General features: G+C 51.0%; 2 long non-coding RNA genes across 2 annotated transcripts; both read left to right on the forward strand.

Moving 5' to 3' along the window:
- The first annotated feature begins 1,313 nt into the window (after positions 1 to 1,313).
- LOC120638334 lies at positions 1,314 to 5,187 on the forward strand. The gene is made up of 4 exons (XR_005659941.1): positions 1,314 to 2,023; positions 4,450 to 4,540; positions 4,749 to 4,895; positions 5,066 to 5,187. It is a non-coding gene; the product is annotated as an uncharacterized LOC120638334 (long non-coding RNA).
- A 348-nt stretch (positions 5,188 to 5,535) lies between these two features.
- Positions 5,536 to 21,534, forward strand: LOC114810161. The gene is made up of 3 exons (XR_003757885.1): positions 5,536 to 7,076; positions 10,902 to 10,988; positions 21,250 to 21,534. It is a non-coding gene; the product is annotated as an uncharacterized LOC114810161 (long non-coding RNA).
- Positions 21,535 to 24,673: the final 3,139 nt, after the last annotated feature.

The following is a 24,673-nucleotide window of genomic DNA, read 5'->3' on the forward strand; positions in this document are numbered from 1 at the left end:
CCTCCTCTGCAGTGGAAGACGAGAGAGGCACGTTGAGGCATGACGTGGAGATGGAATTCACACGACGCAACACCAAGTAGTGTGGGCAGTTTGATTTTTATTGATCAAAGTAGGAGGTGGGGCCTTAGCTGGTCCATCGAGAGGTCCCCTTATAAAATTCTGGTGGCATTCAGGGGATTGTTTTTTGGATTGGCCACGTTTTGTACCAACAGGGGGAAGAAAATGGAAAAAACGGAGTCGGGCTTGGTTCATCTCCGGTCAACCGTATCGCAACTTCCCAATCACCTGGGGCCTGCACGACGATGAGGAGGGTGACTGCATGGCCACAAGAGCAACTGGATCCAAGGGAAGGTGTTGTGTTTTCTGAAAAATGTGTGGTGTGTGTGTGTGTTTGTGTGTGTGTGTGTGAGAGAGAGAGAGAGCATTTTGAGGGGGTAAGGTTGAGTTGGGTTCTGGGAGAGAATGATGAAGTCACTGTCGAGTTAGAACGTTGTCCTGGATCTGGGGGCTGGGGCTCTGGGCAGAGAACTGGTTCTGTTTGGCTTGACTGTGGGTCTGAGGAGACCCTGGGCCCTTAATTCTATAGAAAGGTCTCAACTCTGGGTGCTCACAGTCCTGTCTCCAGGGTCACTCTGTCCATCCTCCGTGTCCTTTGAAGGGACTCTTTTCTGGGTCTGACGGTGCCTTCCAGGGAAGTGTTTGGTGAGGAGGAGGACAGGCAGGCTTCTGGTTTCCTTTGTGATCCTTTCAGACAAGGAATTCTGGAGACTTGAGCGTGAGATAGGGAGGTCAGTGGGGAGGGATGGAGCAATTTGCAGGAGATGTGTTTCATGGAAATTCTAGTGTCTAATATGGAGTATTGTACAATGAGGTCAAGTTCTTGCCTGCCTTCTATCTGGAAATATGGGGTATAATTGGCCTTAGGGCAAGCATCCATGTATACCCAAATTTAGAGATAGTGATATTTCTTGGGAGAGACGGGTCAAGTGAAGAAGTAGGGTTGGGTGTAGTGCCTCGTGTTCTCTTTGGGACCAGCTAATTGTCAAGGCCATGCCAAAGAAGGGATCTTAATAATAATAATAATAATGTTGGTATTTGTTAAGCGCTTACTATGTGCCGAGCACTGTTCTAAACGCTGGGGTAGACATAGGGGAATCAGGTTGTCCCACGTGGGGCTCACAGTCTTCATCCCCATTTTACAGATGAGGGAACTGAGGCACAGAGAAGTTAAGTGACTTGCCCACAGTCACACAGCCAACAAGTGGCAGAGCTGGGATTCGAACTCATGAGCCCTGACTCCAAAGCCCGTGCTCTTTCCACTGAGCCACGCTGCTTCTCTTGGCTTCTCTGTTAGGGTTTGTTTACAGGGAAGTGGGAGGACACGCTCAATAGTGAAATTGGAAGTCACCGAGGGCAGAAGAGAAGGAGAAAGAGAGAGTGTGTATGTGTATGTCTGTGTGTCAAGATCCCAGATGCATCTGGATTCCTGTAGTGGCCTTCCAGAATTTTAAGTGAGTTAAATAGAAACCATGGGTGGCGAGGAGTTTAGTGGGTTTTTTTTCCCACCCCGGTTGGGTCAGCCTATGGCCTGGAGCGGTCTAGTAATTTCGACACATGCCTTTTCGGGCCTGGGTGTGAGGCGATCCTATGGCCGGGGAGGGAACAATAGAGAAACTAGGGTGTTTTTGGTTGTCTTTGCATGCGTTTGCTCCCAGAAGTTGATCCGGAGGTGGTAGACTCAGGTGTGCTGTAGGAAAAACTGAATGATAATTTTATAATAAAATTGATAGGTCGATTTTTAACTTTTAGTATTTTTTTTCAGCTAGTGTAGACCCCCTTCAGTTCTTCTTCACTCTTATGGTCTTATGCAGAATAATGCCTGTAGGAATCTGGAAGAACCTGAAAAGATCGACTCCGTGTGGGTCCATCTTGTGCCAATATCGACAATATACACAGATCTTTTGGAGGCTGCCTGGTTCCGAGGATCATGAGCATATGATGGGATGAAAAACCGAAACCAAGGGTAGGTGTTGGGGTTTGTGAAGTGTGTGTGTGTGTGTGTGTGTGTGAGAGAGAGAGAAAGAGAGAGAGAGCGAGAACATTTTGAGGGGGCAGGGTCGAGTTAGGTTCCGGCAGAGAGCGTGGAGGCCCAGGAAGTCACTGTCGAGTCAGAATCCGGTCCCGGATCTCTGGGCCGGGGCTCTGGGCAAGGAACTGGTTCTGTTTGGCTTGACTGTGGGTCTGAGGAGACCCTGGGCCCTTAATTCTATAGAAAGGTCTCAACTCTGGGTGCTCACCGTCCTGTCTCCAGGGTCACTCTGTCCATCCTCCGTCTCCTTTGAAGGGACTTTTTTCTGGGTTTGACAGTTGCTTCCAGGGAAGAGACCAGGGAAGTGTTTGGTGAGGAGGAGGAGAGGCAGGTTCTCAGTTTCCTTTGGCCTCATTTCAGAAGAAGAACTGTAGGGATGTAGGGTGAGACGGATGTCAGTCGTGAGCGATGGACTGAGTTGTAGGGAATGAGTTTCATGGAGAGTTTAGCATCAAGTTGGGAGCCTTGCTCCCTGAAGCCTAGTCCTCGAATCAGACTCTCCTCCATCCCGAAATGTGGGATCTCTTTGGCCTCGGGGGCATACCGCCATCTCCCACAGAAACTTGGGACAGGTACTTTTGTGGGGAGAGAGGGGTCAATTGAAGGAGTAGGGTGGATTCTAGTGTCCAGTTTTTCTCCCAGGCATGCCCTTGACCATTAGCCAGTCCCAAAGATGGGATCTTTCCTTCTCTCTAAGGGGTTATTTCCCGGGGAATGGGAGGACACGGTCAACAGTTAAACTGCAAGTCACCAAGAGAGGGAGAAAAGGTGAATGAGAGAGAACGTACATTTGTGTCTGTGTTAGCAAAGATTCCGGATTCATCTCGATTCCCGTCGTGGTGTCCCTGAATTTCAAGTAGTTGACTTAGAGTACTTAACTAGATTGAGTCACAACCTGGGGTAGGGAGGGGTGTTGTGGGTTTTTCCCCCACCCCTGTTGGCTTAGCATTGGGTAAGGAGAGGTATTGTTTTGGATGCAGGCTTTGTTGGGACTGGGTGTGAGGTGATCTAGGGGCCCGGGGAGGGAGAAGAATGGAGAAGCTTGGGTGTCTTTGATCGTTGTTGCCTGTGTTTGCCCCAAGAGGTTCATGGTGGTGGCAGCATATGTGTTGTAGGAAAAACTGAATGGGTCATGAAATGTATTGCCGCCCACCCCCCCATTCTCTTTTCAGCTAGCCCAGAGCATTACAATGGTTTTGGGTTTTCAGAAAAATGTGTCTGTGTGTCTGGGTTTCTGTCTGGAAGAGGAGAGGGTTTGGTTGAGTTGTGTTTTGGGGTAATGGCATTGAGGCAGCGTTGGGTAGTATGGGCAGGGAAGCTGCTCTAGGGCAAGGGGTCCAGGGCTCTGTGCAGGGCAGTGATTCTGTATGGCTTGCCTGTGGGTGTGAGGAGACTCAGGGACCTCAATTGTATAGATGGTTCTCCGCTCTGACCAGTCACAGTGCGGTCTGCAGAATCACTCTGTCCAGACCCCGTCTCCTTCGAAGAGACTCTGCTTGGTTGGACGGTCGCTTCAACGGACGAGTACGGGGCAGCATTCGAGGAGAGAGGCAGGGAGATTTTAGGTGTCCTGGATCTGTCGTGCAGAACAAGACATGTCGGGCCTTGAATGGGAGATGGGTGTCAGTGCTGAAGGATAGAATGAGTTGTTAGAAGTCGGGTCCACGGAGCGTCCAGCGTAGAGTGAGGAAAATCAATCCCTGAGGAACAGTAGTAGAGTGGGAGAGTCTTTCGTAAAGAAAGTTGGTGTGTCCTTGTCTTCAGGGAAAGCATCGCTCCACCCTGAAATTTGGGGTAGGGATTCTTCTGGGGAAAAAGGGGTCGAGTCAAGCAGTAGCGTGGAGTGGCGAGAACTTCGTTCTTCTAGGAATTGATTTGTCTCCGTGTGGGTCCCCAAGAATGGAATTTTTCCTATCGGGGTATTGGAGAGCACTGTCAACAGAGCATGAGAGTGGAGAGAGAGTGTGTGTGTGTGTGTGGGGGTGGGGGGGAGACTTTTTTCTTGTTAGTCTGTCTCAGCACTCCAGATAGATCTGGATTACTGTTTTGGCCTCCCTGATTTTTCTAGTAAGTTTCCTAGAAATCAGATACGGTGATGAGTCGTGCAGGTTTTCCCCCACCCCTGCTAATCCAGTATTTGGCTTGGAGAGCGCTTGTCGTTAGAATTGAGACTTTCTTTGGCCTGGGTGTGCTGTGCTCTCTGGCAGTGGGAGATAAGTGAGGAAGCTAGGGTGTCTGAGGGTGAATAGTTGTGTGTTTTTCAACAAGCGGTTGACTTGGTGCTCGCGGAGGCCTGTCCTCTTAAGAGAAACTGATGGGCTTGCCTTTGTTTCCCATTTGTTTTTTTCCTTTCCCCCCAGGCCACCATCCTATCCACTCTTCTTATCATTTCGCAGGCCACCGCCGGTGGGAATATAGGAATGAGGAAAACCTCAAAGAATCTCCTGCCAGGTGAGAATGAACGCTAGCTATCTCTTGGACTTAGAAACAAGGATTCCGTTTTGTCACGGAATCCTCAGTTTCTGGGCTTCATCGTCCTTCCAGAGTTTTTCCACCGGCCCTCTTCGGTCAGGAATCCTTTTTCCTTATGTGTCATGGAGGTCAGCGGACTGTGCGTCACCCCCTCATTGGCAGGTAGTGAGTCTTGAATTCATCCTAGGATTGTCGTCGTATCCTCTGTGGAGCCCGGAAGTTCCTCCGTCGACTATGTTTCCAGATCCGTCTATTGAGAGAGATCATCTTGTCCTTGGAAATAGAATTGAGTTATTTCCTCCTCTCCGAAGAAAGACCCGAGTGCCATGCTGAGGTGTGCGGTGGGTCTGGGACAGACACAACCTTCCTGCCCAGTACTATGTGCAGTTTCTTTGATCAGCCTGGCAAGGGGGTGAGGCCTTCCCATTATATCTGGGGACCATCTTGCAACCTTAACTGTCATTTGGGTCATCTTTTTTGACTCGCTGTTATTTCTGTCAATAGGGGGAAGAACCAGAAACCATCGCCTCAGTGCGGGTCCACCTCGTGCCGATGTTGACGGTAGACATGGAGCCTTTGGAGTCTCCCTGGTTCCGAGGATAATGAACGTGTGATGGGGAGGAAAACAGAATCCAAGGGAAGGTGTTGTGTTTGAGAATCTGTGTGTGTGTGTGTGAGTGAGTGAGTGAGAGCATTTTGAAGGGGTGAGGTTGAGTAGGGTTCAGGGAGAGCGCTTGGAGGCTGAGGAGGCCACTGTGGCGTCAGACCTGGTTCTCGATCTGGGGGCTGGGGCTTTGGGCAGAGAACTGGTTCTGTTTGGCGTGACTGTGGGTCTGAGGAGACCCTGGGCCCTTAATTCTATTGAAAGATCTCAACTCTGGGTGCTCACAGTCCTGTCTCCAGGGTCACTCTGTCCATCCTCCGTCTCCTTTGAAGGGACTTTTTTCTGGGTCTGACAGTCGCTTCCAGGGAAGAGACCAGGGAAGTGTTTGGTGACGAGGAGGACAGGCAGGTTTCTGGTTTCCTTGGTCATCTTTTTAGACTAGGAATTCTGGAGACTTGAGCGTGAGATAGCGAGGTCAGTGGGGAGGGATGGAGCAATTTACAGGGCCTGAGTTTCATGGAGATTCTAGTGTCCTGTATGGAGCCTTGTACACTGAGGCCTAATCCATTGACTTGGACTGGCCTATAAATGGAAATAGTGAGCCTCCTTGACCTTGGGGCAAGCAGCCATCTATTAACAAGAGTAGAGGTAGGGATTTTTTGTGGGGGGAGAGGGGTGTAGTGAAGGAGTAGGGTGGATTCTAGAGTCCAGTTTTCTCCTGGACATCGTATTCAGCATTAGCCAGTCCTCAAAATGGGTGTCTCTGCTTTTCAGTTAGGGGTTGTTTCCAGGGGAGCAGGTGGACATGGTTAATCATTAAATGGCCAGTCCCCTGGACAGGGAGAGAAGGGGAATCAGCGAGTGGGTGTGTCTATGTTTGTATGTCAAGACCCCAGATTCACCTGGCTTTGTTCGTGGCGCTCTTTTCCCTCTCCGCTTCTAGCAGCATCATCCGACCGGATCGCGGTGGGTGAGAAGGAAATTCCTTCGGGGTCTCTGTAGGAGTCATTGGGCTTCCCCTTTCCGGGCGGAGTTCTGTGTGGAATGCATTTCCCAGTTTCTGTAGGTCACGGACGCCGCCCGATCATCCCCGTGGGGTCTCGATTGGTGACACCCCCTTCACCCCCCCGTCAAATACAGGCATGTCGAGGTCAAGACCTTGTAGTTCTGAAGTAGGGAATGAGTGTGATGCTTTCTCCCTGATGTTCTGGGGAGTCCCAAAGTATGGGCATTGGGACTTTCTTCCACTGAATGGTATTTATGCAGTGATTACAGTGTGGAGAGTATTCTCCTAAGCGTTTGGAAAAGGAGAATCGGCCCTCGGACAGAAAGCCTCGCTAACCAGACCCGGACTCCCGGTATAGCGCGGGGTGCTCTAAGCAGCCTCGGCCTCCGGGTGGCACGGGAGTCTCTCTTTTCATGTCCGTCATCCAAGGAACCCTTTCTAGGGAGACGGTCGATGAACATGGTGACTGTGAAGATGGGACTCGGAGCAGTCCGAGTGGAGACCCCCTCGGTAGAATTATGGGGCTTGGGCCTTGGAAGTGAACTTTAAGGACAGGTATCGGACTGTAGAATTTGTGTGTGTGAGACTGCCTTGAGGGAATGAGTGTGAGTGGCCTGGGGGGAAGGAGTAGGGAAGAAGAGGAGGTGGTCGGTGTCCCTAGTATCTATTTCTGGAAAGGTAAGACTGGGTCTCTGGGCCGGGACCGGGTCCCGTGCAGCCGGGTGGTGGGTCTGAGGAGATCTGGGACCTTGAACTCTTTACCAGGGTTTCTCCTCTGTTTGTTCCAGGTCCCGTCTTGGAGTCATTCTGTCCATCGTTTGTTTTCCAGAAAGGGATTTTTCTCGTCATCCCGGTGGCTCCCAGTAGCGAGATGGGTCGCGGGCACGTCGCCCGGAGAGGGACAGGTGAGATCAGGGTGTTGTCGTTCTACCGGGAAAATGCATCCCGAGGAGCAGCGTGAGAGCCAGACATCCCGAGGGAGAGATGGAACGCGAGGTCGGGTGTGCCGACTGCTCTGAGTGACCTTTCGAGTAAGGCGGTTTGAACCCGTCGCCTGGAGAAAGGAATGGGAGGTGGTTTGTCTCCAGCATGGTGGGGTGTCTTGTGTTGTCGACTGGCCTGGCTTTCCCTGGGGCTATTTGGGGTAGGGAAAGATACTGTGGAGAAAGGCTTTTAGAGGAAGTCTAGGATGGATTGTAGTCAGTGCAATGATAAGGGGGTGGGGGGTGGGGTGCTTTGGAGGACCTTGCCTGGTTCCCAAGGAAGGGAGAGTATCCAAGAAAAGTGGTGTTTGCTTCTGTCCTGGTGGAGAGCAGCATAATCTTCAGAAAGAGAAACTGAGTGTGGGTGTTTGTATGCATGCTTGCATGCATGTGATTACTTGTTTCCTCTCTGGCATCACCCTGCTCACCTCCTGGGTCGGAGTAGTGCGCCACCGTGGATCTAGTTAGGTTCCAGGGCATGGTAGCCCTGTCCTTGTGAATGGTCTGTCAGTCTTGGTCCCGGGTGGGTGGGGTCTGCCTTCTGGTCTTTCCTCTTTGGGCTCCGCGGACCCGGAGCCGTGAGGAGAATGGCCCTCGGTCGTGCGTGGGGAGGTCCTTGGGTGTGTTTTGTATCCCGGGTGGTTAGGGGTGAGGTGGAGGGTGGTCTCCCACAGGGGTTTGGAGGGTTCTCTGCGTGTCCCATGGTGTTTCTCTCAGCCTGGGGGATCCCTTTGGGATTTCGGTCAGGTCTGTGGCCTCGGCCCAGAGGCTTAGTCGGTGGAAAGGGAGACTTCGGGAAGCTTGGGGCATCTCTGGGTCGGCGAGCCATCGATCTCACTCGGCTTTCCTCCTCAGATACAAGGAACCGACGGACGTATAGAGTTTTTCCCACCCTTCCCGTTCAGCACGCCCGGTCCGGCCCTCTTGGCGGCTCGCCTGCCCGTTGTCATGGTTTCCTCTAGATCGGTCATGGAGACATTTTTGGTTTAGTATAGAGTCGTGGGTCCCGAGTGAGTGTGGAATAAAAGGAGGAGGAATTCCCTGCATTCGGAGGACCCTTTCGACTTGGGGCAGGGAGCTGTTTTTCCATCGTCTAGAGCGAAGGGAGAAAGCTCATTCTCCAGGGAGGTCGGGAAGAAGTTTCCGGCCCCTATTTTCCTCGAAAGGTCCATGAGCCCTCTAGAAAAGGAGAGGAACTTTTTCTTGCAGAGATGAGTTTTATTGGATGTCGGGGAGGAGGTGGGGGTTGGGATGTGATGGGGTGCCTGGGGGGGGGTCTCCACACTCCCAGTGTAGCTGTCTCTGGGTGGACCCTTTAGGATTCGGTCTCATGCTAGGAAAGAGGGTGAGGAGGTCCAAAGAATCCCCCGGTTCAAGGCCCATCCCTCGAAGATGTGGAGGTTGGATCGGTCCCCTGCCTTCCCTTTTGTTTTGGAGGATGTAGTTGGTGGTGCTGTCAGAAAACGTACCTCCGACAAGTGGTTGGGGGTTTCATCATGGTTTTCTCTGTATGTGAGAGAAAGTGAGTGGGGGGGGGTGGTGGTGGTGGTGAGGAATGGGTTTGCGTCATATGGTTTGGGGGAGAGAGAATTTGGCCGATAGGGGAGTCCAGCGTGCTCAACCGAGGAGTCCCCGGCAAGGTCCGTCCAGATTCTGGGATGGAGTCTGGTTCTGTCTGGCTCGAAGGTGGATTGCCAAAATATCCAGAGGGGTATCCAGTCTGGGTGTTCACAGTCCAGTCTACAGAGTCTCTTTGGACCTCTTTGCTTTCCTCTGCACTGACTCTTTTTGGCTATCACGAGGACGTAGGGGCGACCCACCGGCGACCCTGAGCCCTGCCAAGCATTCCCTCGGATCCCTCTGTCGAGCACGGACACTTGGCCGAGAAGAGAAAGGAACCGGCCCGTTGGCGGCCCGTGTTGGGATGGCATCATCGGCTCAGGGCAGTTCGGCGTCCCGCCGGGTAGGAGAGTCACGGATGGTCCGAGTTTGCCAAAATGGGGTTTGGGGGAAGGCTAGGGATGGGAAATGTTGATGCGTCTGGTTGTGTGCATAGGTGGAGGGGCTCTGGGTGTGGTGATCGGGCCGAAGAGGGTGTACAGGGTCATCGAGCACCTGGGCTCTCTGAACGTGGTTCAGAAGAGGTTAGCCGGGGCTCTCCTTATAGGGTTGTGGTTGTGTTTGGGTCGGGGGGTTTGAGGGGCCCTTGGGCTCAGGAAGTTTTTAGGGTCTGTTCGTGGCATTTGGGGGAGCTGTTTGGTGAGGAGAGGTATGGTGAGTTCCTCGTGTCGTGAAGAGTGGGGTTGGCGTATGAAGTCCATGGAGTTCAGGGGTGGAGTTGAGGCACAAGTGAGAGAGGTCGAGAGCGTGGGCTGCGGCCTTATCGGTGCGGGGCACGCATCGATGCGTCCCTGCTCTGGGTGTCTGAGATGTGGGAAGTCAATCGGGTCCCAGCGATGCGGTGTCGTGTCGAAGCGACTTCCCTCTGTAGGGATGGACTTTGGAGTTGGGTGATGGGGAACATTGGAGTTTGGAGGTAGTTGAGGCTTTGTCTTGTTGCAGAGGACTCAGGGAAGGGCGTGGTTTGTCCCGGACTCCACGACGGGTCTGTGCCTGGGAAATCATTAGGCCACGATAGCAGGGCACGTGTTTTTCGTGTTGTCGTCGGCCTGAATATCGTCGTTCCGGATGTCTCTCGCCCTCTGGGTTTTAACGGGAGCCACCGTGCGGTCTGGAGTTTGTCGGAGGCAGCCGGGACCGTGTATAGATAAGGTGTCCGGTGATGCGATGGGTGTCTCTCGGAGGTATGAGAGTAGATGGTGCCGCCCAAGGGTCCCCGGCTAGGTTGACTCTTGGGAGTGGGCATGGATTAAGGGTTCAGTTTCTTGGTGGCCAGTTAGCGAGGGTGCATGAACCAGCGAGCTCTTTGTGAATCTCAGTCATGGAACCTGGAGTGATGTGTGGATGAGGTTTCATGGTAGTGGTTTGGAGGGAGATCTTTTCCCATTTCTTGGCTTGACAGTCTTTTTCCAATCATGTCTTTTCATCTGTGCATTATTTGGGAATTGTCATGATGTGTTGTAAGGGTAACAAGTGGTCTCAAGTGTGGTCTAGGGTGTGGGTGTGTGGTTTTGTGATTGGGATGTGGTGAATAGAGAGTGGGGTGTGGTCAAGGGGAAGTGGATCCTCTGCCTCCCAATGGTCATGTTCAGAAGACCCAAGGGAAGTGCTTTCAGCTTGAATAGAGAATGTGTGTGTGTTTGTGTGTGTGTGATGGTTGGTTGTCCTTGGGTGGTTTGGGCGTGGGCCTTGGTTAGGAATACAGGGTTTTTAGGGGATGTGTGTTGGGGATGGAGTCCAGGTGGTTGCAGGCATTTGTTGACATGTGTGTTGTTCTCCGGGGCAATTTGCATGGATTTTATTGGGGTCCTTAAGGTCTGTAGAAGCATCTAGTGAGTATGTAGCAAGTAGAGGTCATCAATAAAAAGAGAGGATCCCTTTTGAAAGAACTGTTTCCCGGGTAGATGGGGGTAAGGTTGTGTCATTGTTCACATGGTCTGTTTGGGTCTGCGGTTTGGAGGGTGGATCGGAGTGGCGTGGGAAAGAGGTCGGGAGTGCCTGTGCTCCCTAGGTGAGGCGCCTCTTTAGGTGTTTTTATCGGCAGTGTTGTGAGATTAGGTCGGGGTCGTGGCATGGGCCTTGGAGAGCGGTGCTGAGGTGGGTCACTTGTCTCCTTTTGTTTTTCAGACAGCATCCTGATGTGTGGAGGGTGTTTGGCTTGGAGGTGTTGCTGCTAGTTCCCTCTTGCAGAAATGGAACCTGGAGGAGCATGAGGTGGGTCTTGATGCAGTGGAAAATTGATGTCTTTTGGCTTGTTGACTGAGCTGCCATGATGCATACAGGATGGGGATTGTGGTACCTCAATCGTGTGGATCATCTTTCGGTGGTCTGGGAGGTGTGAGATTCTATCCCGTCCAGCATTCTCCTGATCGGTGTGGAATTGCATGGTGGAGTTTTTCTCGATCCAGTCGAGGAGATTGGCCAGCCAGAAACTTTGGGATGAGTCTTCCAGATGGTTGGGATTTTGGAAATGGCAGGATGGGGGCTCTGAGACCATTGGTCTGGTAAGTAGAACAATTATTTGGCTTCTAGGTTTGGAATGTAATTTGAGGAAACTCTTGGGAAGAAGTCCAGTAAGTTACAAGGGGGGGAGGGGGGGAAGCCTGGGTGATGCCTCGGATCCATTTTGGTGGAGTGTGTCCAGTGGATCGCTCGGTGGGTGAGTCGGGCTCTAAATGTATTTTTTGGGTGGGGGAGAGGCCATGTGAAAGGTCGTCCGTGTTGGGGTCCCCACCAGGTGGCCAGAGGAGTGCAGAAAAGTGTTGGCTGTACTCCCGGACTGGCCCTCCGGATGTGGGATGGGAGTATGGTGGAATGGGTCGGTGTTTAGGGAAGCGTCGGGATCCTTTGAGGGTCCAGTGAAGAAGCTCGGTGTTGAGAACCAAGAAACGTGTTGGAGTGTGTGGTGCGTGTGGTTGGTGCCTGGTGGAGATGGATGGGGATCGCTGAGTGTGTTCCGGAAATGGAGAACCATAGAGGAGGAGGGAGGGCTTCGGGCCTGTCCGTGTACCTTTTGGAAGCGGTCGATGGTGGCTCAGTGCAGCGTAGGGGTCGGGCTGGGCCGGGTGGTGGTGTGGAGGTGAGCCGGTGCCTCGAAGAAGCCATCTGGGTATTTGCTGTGGTCGATGACCGTCTTACCTTGGGTGGCAATGGGTCCATCTTTGTCACTTGCAGGTTATGAGTGCTCTGGAGTTGGAAATGATCTTCCTGGGACAAAGGTCTGTATGTGCATGGGGCGGAGAGGTGGAGAAGATGTTTGTTTGAAAAGTGGTAGGAGGAGGCTTTGTGGGGGAGCTGTTGTTGTGATGGTGGCCCTGGGAGGGATGGGTCAAGGGTAGGAGTGGCCTATTGGCAGGCCTTGTGTTAGCCAGGGGGTTTCACCTTGTGGATGTGTAAGCTGTTGGGGATGGGTGGGTTCCCGCCTGAGTGCCTAGATCATTTTGGTGATAGGAAGGTGGAGGGCAGAGCAGGGTAGTGGGTGGGAGGTAGAGGTTGGGGACCTAGGGGCTTGTGGTTTTCTCCTGGAGGATTTGCCAGGTTTAGGGGGAGTTGTTTTACTGAGAGGATTTTGGAGCTTTTGGACCTGGTTTTTTCTGGGTGGAGTCGAGGCGACGGGGAAGAGGCAGCGGGTGGGGGTGTGGATGTGTTTGGCATCGTGAGTCGGGCTGGTCGCAGTGGGTGTAGAACAGTCTCTCTGAGGGCTGTGAGGGCGAGTGGGTCACGGTGGATGTGTTTCGTGTATTTTGAAAACGGGGGGATTTGACCACGGTCAGTGCTTGGGTTGTTTGGAGCATGAGGGTGGGGTGAAGGTACTCCTCGGCCCTTGGAGTGTGTAGATGGTTGGGAGGGTCAGGTATTTTGCTGTGGATTTCATTGGTAGGTGTTTGGGGGAAGGTCCTTGGGTGGTTAGGTTCATTTGGGGATGAGAGTTAAGTGGTGGTTGTGGAGGAAATGTGATGCAGATCATGGAGGTCTTCATTGTTTTGGGTGACTAGAGGATACTGTGGTGCCTGGGTCTTGGGGGACATTGTAGTTCCTGGGAGGTGCCCGGAGCAGTTGGGGCCAAGAGGCTTTGTGTCTTCTGAGATGTAGTCGGAGGCCAGGTGTTCTGAGACTTTGAGGAAAGTATGTTGAAAAAAATGATGTGTCTTCAGAATTAGCAAGAGGTTCTTTAAGACTTGGTGTGTGTGTGTGTCTGTGTGTTTTGAGGTAGGGGGGATATGGAGGGGTAACAATATTTGGGTGAGAGTTAAAAGATATTGTTTGGAGTGGAGCTCACCTGACTAGTGTGGAATTTAAGCTGTGGTATTTAGAAGGATCCGGTTTGGAAGTGACAGAAGTGGAAGGCTACAGGCGTTATTGCAATGTGGGTAAATGGTTAGGGAGTTCTCTGTACAGATTAGGAGTAATAGAATGGAGAGTGGTGGGGGGAGGGGGTGGGGAGGGTGGTGTATCCCACATGTTTGCGTGATATAATTTTGGACTTTGGTCATTCCCGGTATAGGGGAAAAAGTGGATCGTGGGGATCGGGCCGGTGCCGGTGTCGCTTCCTCTGGGTGTCGGTCGTGTGCGATTGGGGTCGGTGGGTCCCGTTTTGTGGAGTGTTTGGGTGTAATTTTGGTTGGTTGGTTGTTGCATGAGGCCAGGCGTGGGTTGGAAGGTGGCAGGAGTGATTGTTGGAGGTGGGTGGGCCATAGTGGTTCTCGCCTTTATTGGAGGCCTGGGGAGGGTGAGTGGAAGGTTTTTTGGTGATCTCGTGTTGAGTCGGCTTGGAGTGGTTTAGGATTTTCAAGGTACCTGTATGTATTTATTTGGAGTGGATTGAGTCTGGGCATGGGGTCAAGTTGTGCTGGGAGGGTCAGGTGGGGCATGGCTTCTGGTGGTGGTTTTGCAGTGATGATAGGTGGTCAGGTTAGGGACAGGAGTGTTTCTGTTGGAGTCTGTAGTTGGTGTTTTTCTTGTAGTTTCTCTGAGGTTGGAGTGGTCAGGGAGACAGGTGCTGCTTGTTAGGCATTCATGGGTCTGGAGTTGTCATCTCCTTCAGCTGGTGTGGGTTGAGATCCCCTTGGAGTATTGGGGAGGCGTCAGCTTGCGGACCATTTCTACAGGGCTTGGGAGGAGTGGAGAATGTGCCTTGTGTTGGGAGGAGAGGAGCTTTTTGGAGGTCTGTGGAGTAGGGGAAGGGTTTCCCGTGGGCTTGTGTCAGGGAGCTCCCTGGTAGTTGTGGCCCTGCCCTCAGAGAGTTTGGTGGGAATGGGGCATCTCTGGAAGGGAATGGCTTTCCAGAAGTTGAATGGGGTGTAGTGGCCTACAGTGGTTGTCAGTCTCGTGTGCCATTTGGATGGGGGGGGGGCTGGAGTTGAGGTCCTGGATGGGGGTGTTAGTGTTTGGAGGGGTCTGATAGAGTAGTGGAGAGTAGTTTTGGGGTGAGTGTCTTGAGAAGTGGGTTAGTGGGCATGGATCAGTTTTGGGCTTCTCTGGGGTGGACCCCAAGGTGTCAGGTGTGGAGTCCTGCGGAGTGGAGAGGGGAAGTGGTAGTGCAGATGAAAAGGAATGCCTCGGTCTAGAGGGGGAGGTGTGTGTGGGTGTTGTGGGGGTGGGGTTCCAGATGGGTTTGGGACAGGGTGCTGTGGTGGGCTGGGACTTTTGGGGGTAGGGATTGGCATTTGGTGCTGTGAAGCGGGGGGCTTTGGAGAAGGTTGAGTGGGGGTTCAATGGGATGGGAGGGGCAATTGGGGGAAGGTTGGTTAGGAAGAATGTGGGGTTGAGCCCATTTTAGGTGGGGGTGTTTGGGATGGGGGTGTGTTTTGGGTGTGGAGTCGGGGTGGGTTGGTCAAGAGGCAGGAATTGGGTCAGTGGAGTTTGGAGGAGTGGCTCCAGGTGTGGTCTGCTGGGATTAGTGTGTCTAGGGTTTAGGGTCGGTGTGGAGTTTGGATTGATATTTCTTGGGGTAGGAGTGTTGTGGGGCATAGTGACTAGTGTAGATGGATCTTTTTCTGACAATGGAATCTTTAATGGTGTGGGCCTGTGGTGGATGGTTAGGGGGAGGGAGGGAGGGTACTTTGGACATGGTGTTGAGTTGAACTTTGTTGTTGGTAGGGTGGGTGTTGGGGGCAGGGGTGTCCATGAATGGTGTCTCTGGGCATTAGAAGTATGGATGTTATTTGAAAGGCCTGGTGAAGAAGGCCTATTCTGGAGGGATACAGTTAGGAGAGCCTTTGGCTAGTTGGAGTTTTGTGTGGTAGGGAGTCTGAGGCACTTGGGTTCCTTTGCAAAGTGGTGTTGTTTCTGAGTGGGTGGGGGGGTGGAGGGTTTCTGAGTTAGTGAGATTGAGGAGAGTTGTGGCTGTTTGGGTTGAGTGGGTCTGTGGGTGTACTTGGAGGTGGGGGTGGCTCATGGGATTCTGGAAGGCAGTTATCAAGTGGGTTGGTGAGAGCTTGGGTGGTCTGGAGTCGTGCAATGTTTTGCTCGGGATGTAGCTTTGGAAAGGTTGGGTTGTGGGGATGAAGAGTGGCTAGGTCAGGGGCCAGCTGGGGCCAGGCAGTTTCTCGGTCATTTCAGGTGGTGTTTCTCTTGGCTTTGTGGATTGGCTTTTGGAGGGTAGGGAGGATTGGTTGGAGCATTTAAGATGGGGTTGGGTTGCGGGCCGAGAGGAAGTGTGGTGGAGGTTGGGGGGTCTGGGCTTGTGGATGGTGGAGGAGGGAGGCCATGTGGGGGAGTTAGACCTAGTGACTCAATAAGACACCACTCCCTAAGGGACCTGAATAGGAATAAATTTTGGAGGTGGGCAGGGGGTCTTTAGGCCTTGGGTGGGTGGTGATTGTAAAGGATTTTAAGGGATGGTGGTGTTTTGTGGGGTGTGTGTTAGTGTGCCATGGGAGTATTTGTAGGTGAGGGTTTTGGCAGGTGAGGAGTGTCAGTGGACTGGTGGGTTTGGAGATGTTTGGTTTGAAGGAGTGTGCAGATTTTTCTAGAGAGGAATCTTTTTTCACTGCAGTCTTGTTTGGGATGTGAGGAATGGATTATCAGAATAGTCAGGTTGGTGTTTGTGAGGACTTTATTATATGCGGACCACTGGTTGAAGTGTTGGGGTAGATTCAGTGTCATCGGACTGTCCGATTTGTGGCTCCTGGTCCTCATTGCCAATTTACACATATGGGACAGGAGTCCCAGGAAGGTGAGGTGCCTTGCTCAACTTCACACAGATGACAGGTGGCAGAGTTGGGAAGAAGTGTGGTGGTCTTGGCTAGGGTAGTGGATTTTGGGGGGGATGAGAAGAAAGTTTTGGGTTTGGTGTGTGGAGAAGGTATCCCAGCGTTTTTGTATGTCCCAGAGCTGCTTTTGTGGAGAAGGTCCCAGGAGGGGCTTCATGGGTGCGGGTCCTTACTGACCCTGAAAAGAGACTTCCAGGTAGGGCCAGATTTGGTAGATGTCTGCCTTTTTGAAAGCTTTCTGGGTCTGTGTTTTGGATGGTGTAGCTGAGAGGTCTGGATAGATAGTGGCCTGCATTGGAAAAGCAATGGTAGTTTCTTGTGTATTTAGGGCTAGGTTTTGGGGCAGGGGGGTTATGCACAATTGCATTGCCATGGGAGATGTGAGTGCTCTGGTAAAGTGGTTATTTGGGTGGTTGTGCGTGGTGACCTCTAAGAGCTATCTTGGAGTTGTGGGCTGGCTTGAGTCAGTGGTTTGTTAGTGGAGGTCTCTTTGTTCCCAGCTGCAGGCTGGGTGGGTTTAGGGTGGAGAGAAGGGTTTGTGTGTTCGGTTCAGTCGAGACCTGTGGCCTTGGAGGACTTTGCACATGGCTACAGAGTTGACTCCTAAAGATCAAAGTGATACAGTGCCACTCCAAAGAGCATGAGGATTCAGTGAGGATGACGACTCATCCTAGTGTTGGTGTGTGGAAAGGGCTGAGGTCTGTGTTGAGCTTAGTGGAATGTGGTGGGAGAGATGCAGATTGGTTAAGGTGGTTCTTGTTGTATGGGGTTTCCAGTGGATGTTCTCCTTTGCAGGTGTGGTCAGTGGACTGTGTTGGAGTCCCACACACGTTACAAGTGATTTGGGTGTTCTGGGCTCGAGCTGGGATGACACCCTTTGAAGGTGGGTTTCGGAGTGTATAGTGTGTAACGCCTATTATTTATGCCTATTGCAGAATGAAGTGGGAGCTGTTTATGGTGTGTGTATGGTTGGGTGGGAATCTTTGGAGCCAGTTCACTTTTGTTGGTAGGACTGTTAGAAGCATTGTAGAATTCATCTCAGAGTGAGTGAAATCAGGATGATGGATTATGTGGCTAGTCTGGCATGCAGAAATATGGCTGGTAAAGATTTGTGTAATTTGAATTTCCCATCGGAAATAGTCAAGGATAGTTGGCTTGGATGCTGATTTTGCTGGGTCAGATGAATGTGACAAGGTGGAAAAGAGATCTCTATTGCCTTTTGTCAATTGTGTTTTGGGCCTTCTAATGGGTGTAGGCTTAGGGGTCGGTAGGAGATTGGGAGGTGTTCGATGGCCACTCTGAATTTGTTTGTATCAATAGGTGGATTGGAGGTTTGGCTCATCCCGGGGTGGAGATGTTTTTAAGGTGAGTTGTGTGAGAGGGGGCTAGGTGTGCTCAGTCCTGAGGTGGTGGTTGGGGATTGATGAGTGGGTTTTTAGGTCAGCCATGGGGGGAATGTGTGCCTCTGTCGTGTTGGTTGGAATGTGTTGAGGAATTAGGTATTTTCTTGGCTGATGAGTGGGTAAATATTTGCAGGTTGGGGGAAGAGACAACTGAGTCAGGAGTTTTTCTAGATGTTGTTGGAGGGTGTGTGTGTGTGTGTGTTTAGGGAAGAGGAACTGGCCTACTTTGAAAATGGTCAAGGTTGAAGAGAGTGGAGTTGAACGTGGCACTGAGGAGGTCCAAGGATGGCGGTGAATTGGGTGCCCATGAAGTTTTGTGGAATGGAGGAAGGGTCTGTTTGATGGGGTGAGGTTTGAATGAGGGGTTTCTAGGAGTGTGAATCGATTCAAAGAACCTCAGTGTTTTTTCCATTTGGAATGTGGGAGGAGTGTGGAAGGATGCAAGCTGCATGGCCTGGGAGGAAATAGACACCATGCAGGTTATAACAGACCACTTAATGGGCGCTTACATGTAGTAGGGGTTGTTTGGGTTCAGTGACTTTTACTGGCAACTAGTCCCAAATCACCTCTTCTCTACACTCCCTACATAAGATGTTGCAGATCACATGGACTCTGCAGTGAGAAGTTTCTTGAAGTTTTTCAAATGAAACCAATCCCCTGAAATGAGTGGGTGAGAGTGGAGTGGGGCCCAAAGGTGGTGGTTTTGGAGTAGAACTGTCCACATGGAGCAGCTCGCATCGGGAGTACAGCCATTGGTCTTTTGGTGAGGTGTGCGTTGGGGTTGATGGTTTTAATGTTGAGGAGGTTCTGGGCAAGAGGGGATGGGGGGACAGGTGGGCATGGCATGTTGGTTGGGAAGAGTCTCAGGGAATGGAGGAGTGAGTGAGTTGTGAAATTGGTAGGGGTCCCCTCTGGTCTGTTTGTGGAATGGGAATGAGGGTCCATGGGAGGGGTGAATGAATGAACGAACTCTGGAGTAGCTTTGGGAGAGTTGCTGCAACAAAGCCATATAATGAGATAATTATGTCTCCATCCTTCCAAGGGTCTCTCCTCTGACCCACCCTGCCACACCAATGGGCTTGGTCCCATAGTATTTAAAACCATGGGGAGAATGAGGTTGGCATAAAATGTGAGGAGAATTACTGCTTGTTTGTTAGAGAATATGCTTTCCCCTTCACCACTGATATAAAATTCAAAGATGGGAACTCAGTTCAGGAAGGTCTTTTATTTGTAGCCTCACATTCTGTTGTTTTTGGCAAGTTCAGTGTGTACTCTGAATACAGTGTGTGTTGTAGAAGAGTGATTGTAGTGAGGGGAAAGTCCATGGGCTTTAATTAAGGGAGGTGTGGGGAAACAGCCAGTACATATCTTTCTTTTCTGCACTACTTTTACAAGATATATCCTCCACTTTGACATGGTGCCTCCTGAAGGAGTAACAACATGGAGGTGATTTGGGCACTTATCATGTTGACATTGGAATGGGGAGTTAGTTTCACTACCAGAAACTTTAAACCTTCCTGAACAGGAAAGGAACCTTAGGATTTTGGGATCAGCTATCTCCAAAAGGATACTTCTATGTACCCTCTGTTTGCACAACACAGAGAGAGAGAGCAAAAAGGGAGGAGCATCTTTGACCTTTAGCCCCAATTCAGTCTGCAGAAATAGAAAACTAGTGATTGGAGGTTGCAGATGTTTTTGATATTCCTGCATGCTTTGGGGTCACTGTACTAGCACCTGAAAATATTCCTTGGTTTTGGGGACCCATTTTCCTAAAATTAAAGTAGGGAGTTGGTTGAATGGGGTGGCTTGTTTAAAAGGGCCAATGAAATCCACAACGATCTTCCAAGTGGAAATTTGAATCCCGAATTGTTTATAAGGAGAAGCTTCTCCATATCAAGTTTCTTTTGCCTGGCTCCTAGTATCCCTTCTCTATTATACTTTATAGATAGGAGTGTGTGGACCTATGCACCAAGATAAGTGACTGACATAGTGGCCAATGAAGGTGAGGTTGTAGATGTAGTGTTAATTAGCATGCCGGGATAGATCTTAGCACCTGCCACAGTGTTGGCATATGATTTAGTCAAAGAGGATGGAAAGGAGCAAAGGTCATGGCTGCACTAGACAAATAATTGATGAAAAATGGGGGGGCAAGGGTGGGAATCCAGGGACTTAATTGCAACATACAGCCTGGGTGTGTGGCATGGATGATGATGGGGGTTCCTGGTGCTTTCCTACAGAACTAGGTGTATGGAGTGGGAATTCAGAGTTGACCCAAAGATCTTGCACCAGAGGTGTTTCTGGGTAAATGTGGCTTTTTGGTTTCAGCATGCACTTTAAAAAAGTGTTCTAGGGGTTCAGTCACCAAAAGGTGGGCATTGACAACCAAAAAAAAAACTAGTGAGGTGTCCTTTTCTTCCCTCAGTTTGCAGATTTTGTTTCAGAAAAAGGATCTAAAATCTTATCCGTTTAGGGGTAGGAATGCTGACAAGGGATCTCTAACATAGAAAGTGCCTGATGTGGTTGGGTTACCCACCAAGATATTTCTGTTTGAAATACTATGGGGATCTGTAAAGAATTATGTGGAAAGAGAACAATGGGAGGAAAATTGTTTAACAGACCCCAATCTCCTATGTTTTTTTTCTTGTAGGGCCAGTCTCAAACCCTTCAAGCACAGCACATGGGTAGACCAAGAGGCACAGTCAGAGGATGGTAAAAAGTGAGGAAGTCTATGGTTCCGAGTCAGTCCAGTTGATAGCATGTATTGTGGTGAAAATGTGCCTAGGCAATGAGAAGGAAAACTAAGGTGGTGAAGTTGAACTGGAAAAGCAAGGGGGGGGGGGGGGGGAGCTTGACAGCACCTTGGAAGGTTTGCAGGACAAATTGATTAATGTTGTTGCTTGCAAAGTGTGCACATGGACAAAAGGGACATATGCAGTATCTTGCCAAGAATGGTAGTCAAATAGGCAAATCCCTGAAAAAGGGGCAAGGAAGTGATTCAGACCTTCTCTATTAAGAAGTGGACATGAGGAAAATGTGAGAATACAGCCTTTTCTTTCCTTGGATCCAATATATCCTACGATTACAAGGTATTAAGAAATGTCTTGTAAAGCAGAGAGTGTGTTTGCATCATTGCCTTCAACATGGTACATATTGGCAATGAGTCAAATAGCCTTCTCCCTGAGATTTTGATCCTAGATAGAAGAACATGACCAAGAAGACATATATGTCCAATGGACCCCTTTTGCTTCAGCTTTTCCTTTTGGTGAGTATGGTGTCTTTGGGATTGAACCAGCAGGAGAATTCTATGGTCTCTTTTCAATATCTATAAAAGAAATAAGGAATGAATATGGACAAGCACTATAACACAGCTGTGGAATACACACTGTGAAACAGCCAAATTGAACTTTGACTGACATAATACATCAAAACAGGTAAAGGTATCAATGAGATGCTTGGAAATGCACAGAAAAAGGCTGCTACGTCTTGGCCTGGTATGAGTCAGCTGCTCTAGGGAACCAAGTGAGGATAAGACAGCCTATTTCGGGGGGGCAAGGTAATGTGGTGGAGAAAGTTGGATAGTGACAGGATTTACAGTTCCCATAACAAGTTCCTTAAATTATCTCTATGTTGCTATAGAACCCGTTATAATGAGGTGAACATCATGTATAGGAAAAACAAGTAATAGCAAGAACTGGCCCCCTACCAGTGAGGTCAAATTTCCCCTTGTGAAATATTGGAAACATCCTTTAAATGTTTAATGCTTACAGGTTTACTAACATGATTAGGCTCGATGATTATAAGAGGACATTCGGTGAGCTACATGTGCTACGACATGGCTAAATATTTCTCTCATTACAGGAAAAATAGCTGCTGTGTGATGCCAAAAAATATTCACAGGGGATTGTAATCGTTGATGAGCGGGTTTATTTTGGAGACTCCAAATGTCACCACCAACACAGAACAAGGATTATACATTTTAATATTACCGGCAACTAAGATGCAACCCTTGCATTTATAACAAGTGATGACTTGTCCTGTACACGTTTAGGTTACTCACATGTGTTGTCTGATTGTTGATTTTTCCACTCATTAATTCACTAACAGAAAATATATATGAACATAGTAAAGCACACAAGAAACAAATAACTCTAAATGGGCCACATTTATGGACTACAATGAAATGTAAAAACATTGTTGTGTGTCTGTTAGGGTCATTACATTCATTACTGAAAGGTACAATTTGCCTATCACATTAATATTAGGATGAAAGAAACCAACATATTCATTTGGGCATAACTGAAAGGAAAACATGATACAAGATCTAGTATATAAAAGATGCCCCAAAAGCAAGTTTCTACAAACCATTCCCAATGAAAATGTTATTCGCTGGCCCACTTTGAGCCCAAACTAGTTACACATCTGCACAAATGAGGGGGACAGTAGCACTAAGTATATACTATCTCAATGAATAGGAATATAAACAATGTCCCAGACATACTCTACGCTACGTAATCTTCGGTGTAAAACTTTAAAACCTGCAAAAGTTGACTTTGATTCCTAGCCTCACCTTAAAAACATGAAGAATGCCACATATAAAATATGATAATTTGATTTATCCCTTAGTACTAGCACAATAGCGATCACATACACTGTATACACTTGATAAAAATAAGGGGTTAAAGGAAAGGGCACAATAGGTTGAGTGAGAGGAATGTTTTGCTCCTATTTGAGTTCAACTGTCCAATTTCTGTGTCGTCATATCCAGCAATCTCAAGGTTTGCTTTTGGGTATTTGTAAATGGCATTTAACTACATGTAGTTAACAAGTAGGCATAGCTGGAAAGGGGCAGATTTTGATCACTGTGTGTGTTTTCTGAAAGGTGAAAGAAAAGGCCTCTATCCACAAACCAAAAAGGGTCTCATTTCCCTAGGACAACAAAAGCAATTTTCCTGACCACCCTGGTTATCTCAGTACACGAAATGACAGACATGTACACTACCTACTTCAAACAATTACGTACATCTCTAATATCACCAACATTTGTTCCCCAAGGAAAAAAACGTGGACCACAAAAATCTGTTAGAAGATAGCAAAAATATGGCCTCCTAAAAAGGTGAAAGGAGGGGGGCCAAGTGAAGCCAGGGCCAAAAGGTGAGACCGGGGGGGGGGGGGGGGGGAGTTGAGGCCTAAAGGAAGTTGAGGCGGAGGGAAAACGGAGCCCAGGAGCAAAGGCTTGCCAAGGGGCCCGAAGGCGAAGGCACTGGCCACGGGGAAATGTTGCAACAAGGAAAAATGTCAGGCCAGGCGAAAAGGGGAAGGGAGTGGGAAAAGGGCAGTCAGGGGCAAAAGTGAGATGGGGGGGGCCAGGGGAGGCCAAGACAGGGTTAGGTGGAGGGAAATCGTTAGACTAGGAGAAAAGGCTGGGCCAGGGGAAAAGGTTAGGCCAGGAGATAAAGTTTAACTAGCAGAAATGCCTCCGCCAGCGGAAAAGGTGAGGCCGGGAAAAAGGGAGAGGAGAAAGGCAAGGTTAGGTCAGGGACAGAGGTCAGACCAGGGGAGGAGATGAAGCCGGGGACAAGGTGAGGCCAGGGGGAACAGGTGAGGGACAAAGAGGGGCAAATGTGGATGACCCGTCTGTCCTCTCTTGAAGGCTCCTGAGAAGAATCCTCCTCCTCCTCGTGCGGGTCTGGGGGAAGGGAGGACGAGGAGGAGGACTTGCCTCCAGGGACCGGCTGTCCAGCAGCTTGCTCCAGGAGCCTTCACTGGCGACGATGAGGGCGACTCCATTGGCTCTCTCCCCGTCCCCCGGCCTCCCACCCCCCCAGCCCCCAGGACTCACGGGCAGCTCCTCACATGATTCGGCTCTGTGAAGCGTGGGGTGGATCCGCGGAGGGGCAGCATCCTCCACCTAGCCCGCGATGGCCAGGGAGCCCCCGGCACGCCCCACTGGGTTTCTGGCCTGGGAGGGAAAGAGAAAGGCCAGCCAGAGTGAGCTCCCCATCCACACTCCCTGGGTTTCCCCTTCTAGCTCACCCCTGCACCTCGGGGTCGTCGTCATCGCCGTCCCCCTCCGCCCCCCCCGCCCCACTAGGACCGGAAAGAGTCCCATCCCAGCCTTCAGGGACAGACAGCGTGAGTCCGATCCTTGGCGGACCAGGAGGTTCTCCTCTGCAGCCAGCGCCTCCTTCGGAAGGAGGGCCTCTCAGCGGGAAAGGGGGGGCATCTGGCGAGCAGGAGAAGACAAGCCCATCGGCCAGGAGGAGGCAAGGGGACCCCCCCCCGCCCACCAGAGCCGACGAGGGGAACCGGGGAGAGTGGCGGGCGGTGCGGGGGGGGAGTCCGAGCCGCGGGCAACGGGTCAGCCCCTTCTGGGGCCCGGTCCCCCCCCAGCCCCTAGGACGGGGCTCCACCTAGCCTCAGGCCTCCCGAAATCGCGGGGCGACCCAATGACAAGAGCCGAGGGTCTCGGACAAGGGCCACCGCTCCAGAGAGAGGCCAATGGCGGGGCGAGGGAGCCGTCGGAGAGGGATTCCTAAAACCCTTCCACTCACCCAGGAGAAGAAGAAGGAGGATCCGGATGCTTTGGGTTGTGCTCCAGCCCTTCCTAGGTGCCCCACACGGGTCTCAGGGCTGGGAGAGAGAGGCAAACGGGATTCAGGCGCGTCCCATGGGGGGGCTCACCGTCTTCATCCCCACGGGACCGATGGGGGTCACTTAGGCCCAGGGGAGGGAAAGGTTGACCGGCCCCAGGTCGCCCAGCTGACAGGGGCGGGACCGAGCGGAGGACCCACCTCCGTCGTCCTTCGACTCCCCAGCCCGGGACTCTCTTTCCGTTGAGGGTCACTCGGCCTCCTCCCGCCATAAACCAGGGCAGGAGGTCAGGAGAGGGGAGGGATGCCCCCCGCCCAAGGAACAGTCCTGCAGAAATGGCCTGACCTCGAAGCCCTCCCAGCTAGCAAGGGAGAAAGCCCCGAGCCAGCTTCACTCTTCACCCTAGACTGGCCCCTCACCCCCCAGCCCCCGCCCAACTCCCTCAGAGACAGCCCGGAGGAGTTCCAGCGCTGGAGGGAGGAAAGAGGTGCAGGGGGACCCTAGGGATAGGACCGTGGCTCAGTGGAAAGAGTCAGAGGTCATGAGTTCGACTCCTGACTCTGCCACTTGTCAGCTGTGTGTCTGTGGGCGAGTCACTTTACTTCTCTGTGCCTCAGTTACCCCATCTGTAAAATGGGGATTAATTGTGAGCCTCACGTGGGACAACCTAATTCCCCTGTGTCTCCCCCAG

This window comes from Ornithorhynchus anatinus, chromosome 1, assembly GCF_004115215.2.
Source record: "Ornithorhynchus anatinus isolate Pmale09 chromosome 1, mOrnAna1.pri.v4, whole genome shotgun sequence".
Lineage (NCBI taxonomy): Eukaryota > Metazoa > Chordata > Mammalia > Monotremata > Ornithorhynchidae > Ornithorhynchus > Ornithorhynchus anatinus.